We start from the raw sequence: 10462 nt of genomic DNA on the forward strand, positions 1-10462 counted from the left end.
ATGAAATCAGAGGGACTCTGGCATTAGTGTAAGGTTCTCGATCGCTGTGTGAATTGGTCAAGGAAGCCATTCCAGAGGCATGCAGATGACCTGCATCCTCCCCATCAAATTATAGCAAGTTAGGTGTCTGGCAGTGCCAGGGAGTTCAAATCCTTTAGTCTGAAATGTGTTGGGATATGATTATGCCTGCCACTAAGATACCACAAATTAAGCACTCCAGATTCCAAGACATAGAGTTGTACAGTGTGAGCCATACATTAATTTGAAAACTTCAAAAGTCACGTAATGTGTGCATGGCATAAGCATATCAGCAGCAGGTCCAAAAAACATTTGCTATCAGAAATGATTTCATCATAAAAAAAACCCTACAAATTCTAGACTTGAGAATGTGAGCATCAATCACACTAACACTCACATACTAAAAGAGCACTCTACCACTTGAGCTAGTTCTCCTAGAGTGGGACTTGTTTGCAGATCGGACAAAAGCTGAAGACACAGTGGAATGGCAATTCTCTAGGAGATCATACCAAATCCTGCATCCACCCTAAATATTTCATCTAGCTGTGAAGTCAAAAAAGCTTATTCCTGAAATGACAGGAATAGTTCTTGCAGATTCTGATATGCTATGCAAACAGTATAAAATGTGAGCTATGTTAGATCTGGCAGCCATTGGCTCTAACTGTCTCTTTTTAATGAGTTAAGCAATGCTTACAGAATTACTTTCTATGGCTTCAAATACTTCCAAGAATTAAACCTTGCAGAGCTCTGTAGCTAGACACATTGTCTCTGTAGGTTTGACATGTTCATTTGACAAACTAGCTAAAATAGCATATTTTGGTTTGATTAAATTGCCCCTTAGACCCAGACAAAAAATTACTCAAAATCTTTCTGCTTTTTCATGCAGCAATGAACCAGATTTCCAAAGAAAGAGGAGGTATGGTTAAAGCTAGAAACAAATGCCTACTCTGTGCTCAGGCAGAAAATCTGATATTTTAAATATGTCCCTAAAAGGTTTATATTCCTTGGCTCACAGAATCAGACATGACATTTTTGTTGTTATGGCAGATTTCATGGTGTAATAGACAGCACTATGTAACTCGCAGCAATACAGCTCAGTGGACTTTGCAATTGATGAATTCGTCACTGTGTACAAATGCACTGAATTGCTCTTTAACAAAAGCTTCTGCACATTTGCTTTTGAAGTTTAATTCAAAAGTTGGCTGCAGAATAACCATTTGTCAGAGGGAACAATATTTGTCAACTTTCATCTATGCTCGGTCGAAAAGTGGCCGTAATCTTGTTGACACCAAGTCTACAATTTCATGGAAAGGTTCCCTTCACTGCTACACCGAGAACTGCAAAACGAACTGAGAAAGGCCAATTAGCTCAGTTGGTCAGAGCGTAGTGCTAATAATGCCAATGTCAGGGGTTTGATCTCCATATGGGCCATGTGCTTCTTCCTGGAAGATTTTTTAAACCATTTTCAATAATGGCACCACTTCGAACCAGATACCTTTTTCTCTTCTGACAGCTCCACAGTTGCCTTGTGAAAAGAATACAGTATAGACAGGCACCCACAAACATTACTGTACACATCAGAGGTCAGCGCAGGAATGTCAGTTTGTAAACCCGCCAAATCTGCCCCCACAGGCTCCCTGAGTTCTACTAATCGCTCCAACACCTTGTTTCAACCTCAGTTTCTTTTTTTTTTAATTTTCCCATATCCTCTTGAGCGAGGTCCAACATCTCCTTTAACAATAAAACAGTAAACGTTACACATGTAGCAATATAAAACAATATGTAAACAATGTGAAAATAATGTTACTAGCTTTGGCAGTTGTGCTGCTTCTAAAATAGCCCACCAGCTTCCTTGACGTTCTACAAATGTCAGATAGCACTGGGGTTATTTCAAGAGCCTTTTTAACAACTATATTCAGGGTGTGAGCAATGCAGAGCGCATGAGGCAGCTTCAGCTATTTGCCACAGGCAGTCCCATTAGATGTGCCATCAGTAACCAGACATGTGACTTTATTTTATTCCCCATTCTTCCATAAGAGAGGATTTCACACAGGCCAAATTTTCAGCCGTATGCGCCCGCAGGAATTTCACAACACCAAGTATTGTAGACTTCAGAAATGTGTTGTCATCTATAAAATAGCAGGTCACAGCCAAGAAGGCATCCACATTAAGAGATGTCAACATGTCTGCTGTCAAACTCATTGCAGGAACTTTCTGGACCTCAGCTTTGGCCTTCTCTTTCTCTTGTTGACATTTGGCCTCAACCATGGCCTTTGCAGTCTAAAGGGAAGGAAGAAAATTATAATTTTTTTTAATACTACTCTCATAATGTATCCATGTCACCACACATACCTTCCTAGTTGGGAGAATATAAGTTGAATCCAATTTTGCTACCAAGTCCCTGAAGCTTTTATCCTCAACTATGCTAAATGGCTGTGTGTCTCTAACTATCATGGGGACCAAAGCCTCATCCAGCTCTTCCTTTCTGGTCACTGCTTTGTAAAGATTAGATTATACTTTGTCACCAAAAAATATAGTACTCACCAATGAAATTCACTTTATAATCCAATCCAAACTGCAAATAACATGTAAGGTGCAGAGAATAATGCAATATAAATATTTATGTATATACAGTATATACACATTTTATATACATGTGCATAATAACGTTAACACCTTGTGACAACTGATAAATAAGCCAAATGACACTGGCAAGGGTGACAGTAGGAAAAACTCATTGGAGTTTAACACTAGATATCTGAAATTGTACACATGGCACAATGATTATTCAGTATTCAAATTGAAGTAGACTCTTGGGACTAGACATCCATTTACACCCAGGCTTATTTGTCCATCATTTAGGTTCCATTTGAGCTCATCTAATACAGAAGAAAATGTAAAAAAAACCCAACATAAAACGCCTTTGATTTTTTTGGTGTAACGTGTCTATTGATGCTGGAGATTCAGCTTCACTCATGCTCTACATTTCCTGATTCACCAGGGTCTTGTCTAATAAACTGAACAGTTTTGAGCATATACATGAAATGACTAAGTAGCTACACAATGTTTTCCAGTAAGTGTCCTAGTCTTCCTAGTCAAAAACCTCTCCAAATGCACACAAAGTCATCAATCACTATACATCAAGTTTTCACGTTTCTTTTTGATAAAACATCACAGTAAGTTACTTTAGTAAGTTCCACAACAATATTAGCTTCATAGCATCATTGTTAGCATCATTAGGGGAAAATACTGTAGCTAATACTGTAAATGCTGTGGAAAATATTGTAAATGCTGTAATATTGTAAAGAAGTAGTATACTTTCTCATTTATACTTACAATTTGTAATAGGATTACGAATTTTTCCAGCAGTGAATGGAAACATCCAGTGATTTGCTATGCAAACCTCGAAGCTAGTCCATGCTAGCAGCACCCAAACAACTCCACATAAACTTCAGTTAAACTAAGCCTCTTCCTTTCCATGATGTCCAAAAGTATTGGCGATCAAATCATTCTTACAGTTGTACGTCAAACCCATGCGCTAGGCTATCTGCTAACAACACTGAAGCACTGACAGTACACAATGTGCATACCTTTAAGCATTAAAGGGATGACTAAATAAGGTAAGTGAGGGGTCTACGTTTTCATCTAAGCCTCCTCTATTTGATGAAACTGCTGTCAATCAAGCAGCTTGCTCTGGAAACTCTTGGAAACGCCTGGACACATAGGTGTGAATTGCTGTCACTCCAAGACAATGGCGCTGCCATGGCCAATAAAAATCAATATAAAATAGAAACGGGGGGTCTAATGCTCTATTCAGGAACACTTTAATGTCAGTAGTGTGCAGTAGTGTTTCAGTTAACCAAAGGCTTGTGTAGTTTGGGTTTGTTCCGAAGGAACCGAACCGAAAGAAAAACGTCGCTTTTACGCAAAGAAGTGAGCACGCAATTAAAAGAACTTTACCAACACTCTGTATACCATTTAAACATGTCACACAGTTGTTTTGATGGTAATTGAATTTTTTATGACAAAATCTGAACTTAACAAAATCTGATCTTATACCGGAAGAATGTTTTAAAGGGCAACTTAAAAGGGCAGGCACATTTTTGTGGAAATTTTACCAGCATGTCTTCAGCATGCAATTTCTGGCAAACGGATGCATTGCACGGCTGAAAATCAGTAAGCAGATACTTGTATTAGTCCTAAGAAATGTTATGTTGATAAATGTACTTTACTTTAAGAATATTCAGTGTTATTAAGTAATTTATTTGAGCATGCCTGTTTGGACCTACCCATGAGCCCGCTAGGGGCGTTGGTGTGTATAGGGGTTAACCAGATGTTCTATACTATTATAATACCCATGGTTCAGAATACATGTAAATACCACACCATCTTCTCCTTCTGCAGAGTTTAACAAAAAAGATACTTTTCATGTCCGACTCCTTCAGCGAATACCATGTGTGCGGCTATTGTACCTCGGTGAGTGTGACCTCCCAGCCCCCCACCAAATTTATAGGCTCCAAAAATTTGGTTGTGTAGCACGAAATCTTATTATCGAGGTACATGTCTTTGGAGGCATTGCACGGTAGAGTTACATAGAATCCGTTCTTTTCCATGGTGACCGGATTATAATTTCAATTTGATTTTAGCACCCCCTTTTAATCTTTTACAACGTTAAGAACGTCCTCCGCCGGAATCCAGAAGTAAAACTTATCGGGCCATCCAATCCACTTGATCAAGCAAATCTTTTTTCGGTTCCTATTTTTTTCAGAGAGAATCTTTTCTATTTTAATGGCTTTATCTTTTCCCACTATAATCAGCTCCCGCTATGATGCAGCTCCTGTTCATAAAAGGTCCTATGTATATTTTCCCCATTGAAATCCCATAATTTGTATATGAGAGGGTGTCTCCTTAGACATTCAGAAATGGTAAAATATTCATCCATAAAGTTCTGCTCGTACCCTTTATCAAATTGTCACCGTCTCACCGACTCTAAACTTCAATCTTAGTTTTTCCACCTTTTTCCATTGAAACAACCCATACAAGGTTTTAAACACCTTGAAGGAATTTCCTTCATTCACTTCAACGGGTTTCATTTTAATGCTGCTGTGATAGCTGTTGTTATAAGCATGAACAAAGTTCTGTACCACATCGATGTATTTTCTCGTATTGATAGCTGTGAAGTATCTCCACATTCTGGTTTTCAATGTCCTGTTGAACTGTTCACACACTGATGCTTTTTGTCCTGTTCCAGTAGCAAAGTGATTGATGTTATGTATTTTCATTAATGTTTTGAAACTTATTTAAAAATTCTTTCCCTTCATCAGTCTGAAGTTTTTTAGGAACTCTGCCTTCTTTTAGAATCAAAACAAAGGCCTCGGCACTGGTCTTGTTTTTCATCATGCGTATCCAAGCATACTTGGAAAGTATATCTATACACGTTAGCATAAATTTCATGTTCCAGTTATGTTCCGCTATGCTGGTCATGTCCAACAAATCGGCCTGCCATTGTTCATCTATGTTTTTTGCAATGACTTTGTTTCTTTTCAATTTCACAGAGAATGGTTTATGTAGTGTGTAAGCATCATCCCTTTTACCGATTTCATCCACCACGGACCTTTGCAGACTCTCGACTCCTCCATAGGATCCGGGGTTTGTGGGAGTATAGTAAATATTTTTCAGCAGATGATCAGTCATGGTGAAATGATTGAAACACAATGAGGAGAGTGCTAGAATGGATTATGGTTTTATTAGCATCTTTTCAGCAAAAGATTATATACATAAAAAATTATATACATATAATTACATACAGATCCTATCGGTAACGTTTACTGTTCTGACTCTATTTTCAAGGGTTTTACAGAACAATGTGATCAACTCCATCCTCAGCACTCTTTTTTTCTCAGGTGAAGGATCAGTGCAGGTGTCGAAGAGGTTTCCCATATGACCTGATCACCAGGGTTCAGGTTTTCCTGCAGATTCCAGTAGTCCACGACGTCTTCGTGTACCTGCTCCCTGCACACGCTATAGTTTTTGAGAGCGGATTTGATGTTCTGTTCCTCCTGCAGGTCGGTTACCACTACCCCAGCGATAGCCTGAATCTTGCTAGAGGATGGAGGTATCTGAATGCCACACAGCTTCAAAGCTCTTGACAGTGTGTGCATGAACCATGGCTTGAACAGTTTTTTTATCAGCTTAGGTGCATTGAGGCTGAAATAGGATTCATCTGGATCGTAAAGGCATGTGTGTTGACACTGACTAGGATGGTCAATAGCACAACCGTAACAGTTTTCTCTGTCTTCATCAATAATTCTATAAATCTGAGTCCCGATCACAGCTCGAATGACCGCGATCACCGGTGCGTTGATGCACCCATCGGTTTTGTTGTTATTCGTGTTTTCACAAAAGCTTGTTTCAGAGGGTCCGCTCTTATTGTTATTCACACCTGTAAGAGCAGAGGAATGGGGCAGAGTCTCAAACGTGGGGAATCCTGAAAGTGAACCTGGAGCACACACCCCAAACAGGACACCCCCCCCCCATGTCAGACAGAGTACTCCCAAATTTGCGATCTTGAGCACACTTTAACACAGCAGCAGGAAATACTGCATGTTCAACGACAATAAGATCAATAGGGCCTGAAACTACTTCAGGTAAGGGGAATACAATTCCACCGGCAATGTCATTTCCTAATATAAAGGACACCCCAATCATGGGCAAAGCTGACCTAACAGGTACTTTAACCATACCTGTGACTCCATCAGTTCTAACATAAATGTTATACAGTGGGAGCCGGAGTACTCCTAGTTTAACGCCTTGCACTAACATGGTCACTACCACAATATGACTGAGTTGAAAAAGGCAACACATTATCCAACATAAGAGACACAGCAGCATGTAAACCTGTGATGGACTGTTTGTCTTCATCTGTCTTGAAAAGAGAAACATATCCCTCAAAAAGAAATGGCTGAAACACAGCATCTGGGGGACGAAGCGAAGACTTCTGTGGATACAGTGCTTACAGCACTTACCGTTTTTTTGTGAGCAAGCATTCTTGCACTTAAGCGCAGGACAATTACCTATAATGTGTCCACGCTCATGGCAATAGAAGCACTCTCTGTTTCCACAGAAACAGCCGAAACAGGGCTATCAGATTTCAGGGAGCTCACAGAAGTCAGCACAAATTCATCAGCAAGTGTAGAAGCAAAGGATAGGTTACACACTTCTTGTTCATTTAAATACTTTAATATGTTCTCAAAAAGACAGTTCTTGATTTCTTCAACCAGTATGAGCTCTTTAAATTGATCAATTGTGGTAATGTTACATGCAGTACACTACTTGTCTAATAAAACTTTTCCTTGGCAAATTCTACAAATGTCTGGCAGGGGTTTTTCTTTAAGCGTCTGAAATTTTGTGTGTATGCTCCCGGCACTAGTTCATATGCTCGGAGAGCAGTTATTTTTACACTTTCGTAATCTAGGCTCTGCTCAAGCGTTAGGGAGGAACACACATGTTGGGCCTTACCAACTAACTTACACTGCAGTAAGAGAGACAATACTTCCTTGGACCAATCCAGTGTCAATGCTATGTGCTCAAACACTGGGAAATATGCATCAACTTCATGTTCCCTAAAACTAGGGACCAAGGCAATCTGTCAACTGATATCAAAACGTCCAGTGACAGAGTCGGAAGGAGCTGGGGTGACAGCAACCCGAGGGAAACTGGGCTTAGGCACTGGTGTACCCGAAGATACAGGGCTTACTAGTGCTGGATAGACAGCTTTCTGAGGAAGAGGTATATGTTTTTGCAAGCCCATACTCAAGCTTTTAAGTGTCACCTCCCTTTCCGCCTCTACCTGTAGAGCCCGAAGACATAGCAGCTCAGCCTCTCTTTCCTGTTTTTTATTTTTTATTTTTTTTATTTCCAGATTCTATATACCACATAATTCCTACAGGATCTATAAAATATAATATATATAGTACTATACATATATTACATATATCACTTTTATTGGAGCCTAAAGGCTAACATTCATTATTAGTTATGTTAGTATTATTGCATTTTCATAGTACTTACTCTTGATGGACCTGTTATGCTCCTCCTCCTCCTGCTGTTTCTGCAGGAGCTCTGTCTCCTCCTGCTGCTTGTGTTTCAGCATCTCCTGAAGAACCTGCAGCTCCTTCTGCTTCTGCCACCTAAACTCCTTCAGCTGCTCCAACAAACTGTTCTCCAACTCCTCCTTCTCACACCGCAAACACTCCAATCGGGCCACAGGCCCCACTATTGACACAGAACCACACACACACACACACACACACACACACACACACACACACACACACACACACACACACACACACACACACACACACACACAGACAAACAGAAAGACAGACAGACATATGAAATTAGAAAGCCATATAGTGTAGAAATAGATTGATGTTATTCAGGGACCTCATTTATAAAACTTTGTGGATTCCTAAGTGAAAGTGTGTGTATTCTGCACAAATAACAGGAAATGGCATATACCCCCAAAAAAATTAGATTTCTAAAGCCTCGACTATGAATTATTGGGAGATAGAGGCGACAATGCAGCGCTAAAGACAAAAAAGGAATTTTAACCACAGGTATGAGTGGTAGCAGCAGCAACCGCAGGTGTGAGTGGCATTATATTTACATTTACCCTCCACATCCTTTGTGTCTGTGTATTCGTCCTCGATGCGTCCAGCACACCATCTCCAGAAACGCCTCATTTTTCCTCTGTCCTCTTCAGTGTCTTTCCACAGACTGATCTGTAGAGGTGTTGATGGGATTCCCCTCACGTGTGACATTGGGCCACAGGACATATGGGGTTCTAAAGTTCCAAGAGTGTAGATGAGTTGTTTTTCTTTGAATTTCCTAATTTCATTGCTGCCATAGCAACAACTGGCAATGCAAACAGATGTGTCATTAATGCAGTGACTCTACCTCAACCTGGATTGATTAACCATGTACGGCTCACCGGAGACTGTGATACATATAACATCCCAAAGTGTACTTAATTCTGAGCAAAATCTAACTAGCCTCATTACTGCTGAACTATGAGGGGCCATTTAGGGAGAAATCAGGGAAACACTACTTGTACATACATATGAAACATTTTCACATAAATAGCCTACTACTTACATTTGTGTATAATAATTTAAACGTGCATATATACGCACTTGCCCACTCAATCTCTGGTGCGTAAACATAGAGTTGCACTATGCTTATGTTGGTATGGGGGTGTCTGTGTGTATATAACAATTTTCAGTGCGCCCGGAAGTCATTTCATTGTAATTTCAAGGCAGATATTTCACATGTGTACAGTGCGTATAATAGACAGAGGAAGACTGTTGAACTATTAATATTAGGACAGTTATTGACATTTGTGTAATAAGTAGTGCTTGTCTTAATGACAAATGTAACTGTTTTCCCATATAGAATTGTGTGCTTTATATTGTTTGGAAGAACTTTTTCGTCTCATTTAGAAATATGTGGACTAAGTGCTCAGATTGTCTTATTTATTATGCTCAGTCTCACCATTTTTGGCAGATTTCACCACGTTATTACGAACGTGGATACGTTATCTTCTAATTATAAGCAGTGTGAGCTGTGAAGCTAAGCGAAGCACATGTGCAGAATTTCTAACAATAGCCTGTTTTGTATAGCCTGGCTAACTGACCAATCAGTGAAATTAAATGTGGTTGCTGAGCTTGTTGCAGCTGGGTCAATTTAATTTGATTTCATTGTGTTTCATTTTAAACTCAGCTGCGTGCCATGAGACACAAGTTAATCTGAGCATTTTTTGTTTTAACGCCGACTTAACCTAGCCATGTTTTAAAGTTATCTTGAAATAATTGAGGTTCATCGCTAGAGGGCGCTGTTCATTTTTTTTTCTTTTCTTTTTTTTGTATTATTGATCAGGAAAAAACTAAAATAGATGAGGTGGACGTTTTCTATGTATCATATGGAATTTGAGTATATGAGTGAATGTTACTATGTAAATGTAATAGAATTTGTGGATAAGATTATTATGAGATTATTTATAATCAAACGACTACACTATACAACCAAATCTTCCTTTTATTTACATATACATATATTTATATTTTATTTACAGGGCAGCTCCTCATTGGTTCGGCTCAGAAGCTTCTTTCGATGTCCTCTTTGTCCAGGTACTCCTGCAGAATTTGTAGATAAGATTATTATGAGATTATTTATAATCAAACGACTACACTATACAACCACATCTTCCTTTTATTTACATATTATACAGATATTTATATTTTATTTACAGGGCAGCTCCTCATTGGTTTGGCTCAGAAGCTTCTTTCGATGTCCTCTTTGTCCAGGTACTCCTGCAGAATTTGTAGATAAGATTATTATGAGATTATTTATAATCAAACGACTACACTATACAACCACATCT

The 10462-nt window shown here is 39.2% G+C and overlaps 1 long non-coding RNA gene across 1 annotated transcript; it reads right to left on the bottom strand.

Annotated features, from left to right (window-relative positions):
* Positions 1-489: 489 nt before the first annotated feature.
* Positions 490-3567, bottom strand: LOC145659418 (uncharacterized). The gene is made up of 3 exons (XR_014125628.1): positions 3355-3567; positions 2563-2593; positions 490-2298 (listed from the first exon to the last, which is right to left on the bottom strand). It is a non-coding gene; the product is annotated as an uncharacterized LOC145659418 (long non-coding RNA).
* Between the last annotated feature and the right edge of the window lie 6895 nt (positions 3568-10462).

Source organism: Electrophorus electricus, chromosome 10, assembly GCF_041902795.1.
Source record: "Electrophorus electricus isolate QZ-2024a chromosome 10, ASM4190279v1, whole genome shotgun sequence".
NCBI lineage: Eukaryota > Metazoa > Chordata > Actinopteri > Gymnotiformes > Gymnotidae > Electrophorus > Electrophorus electricus.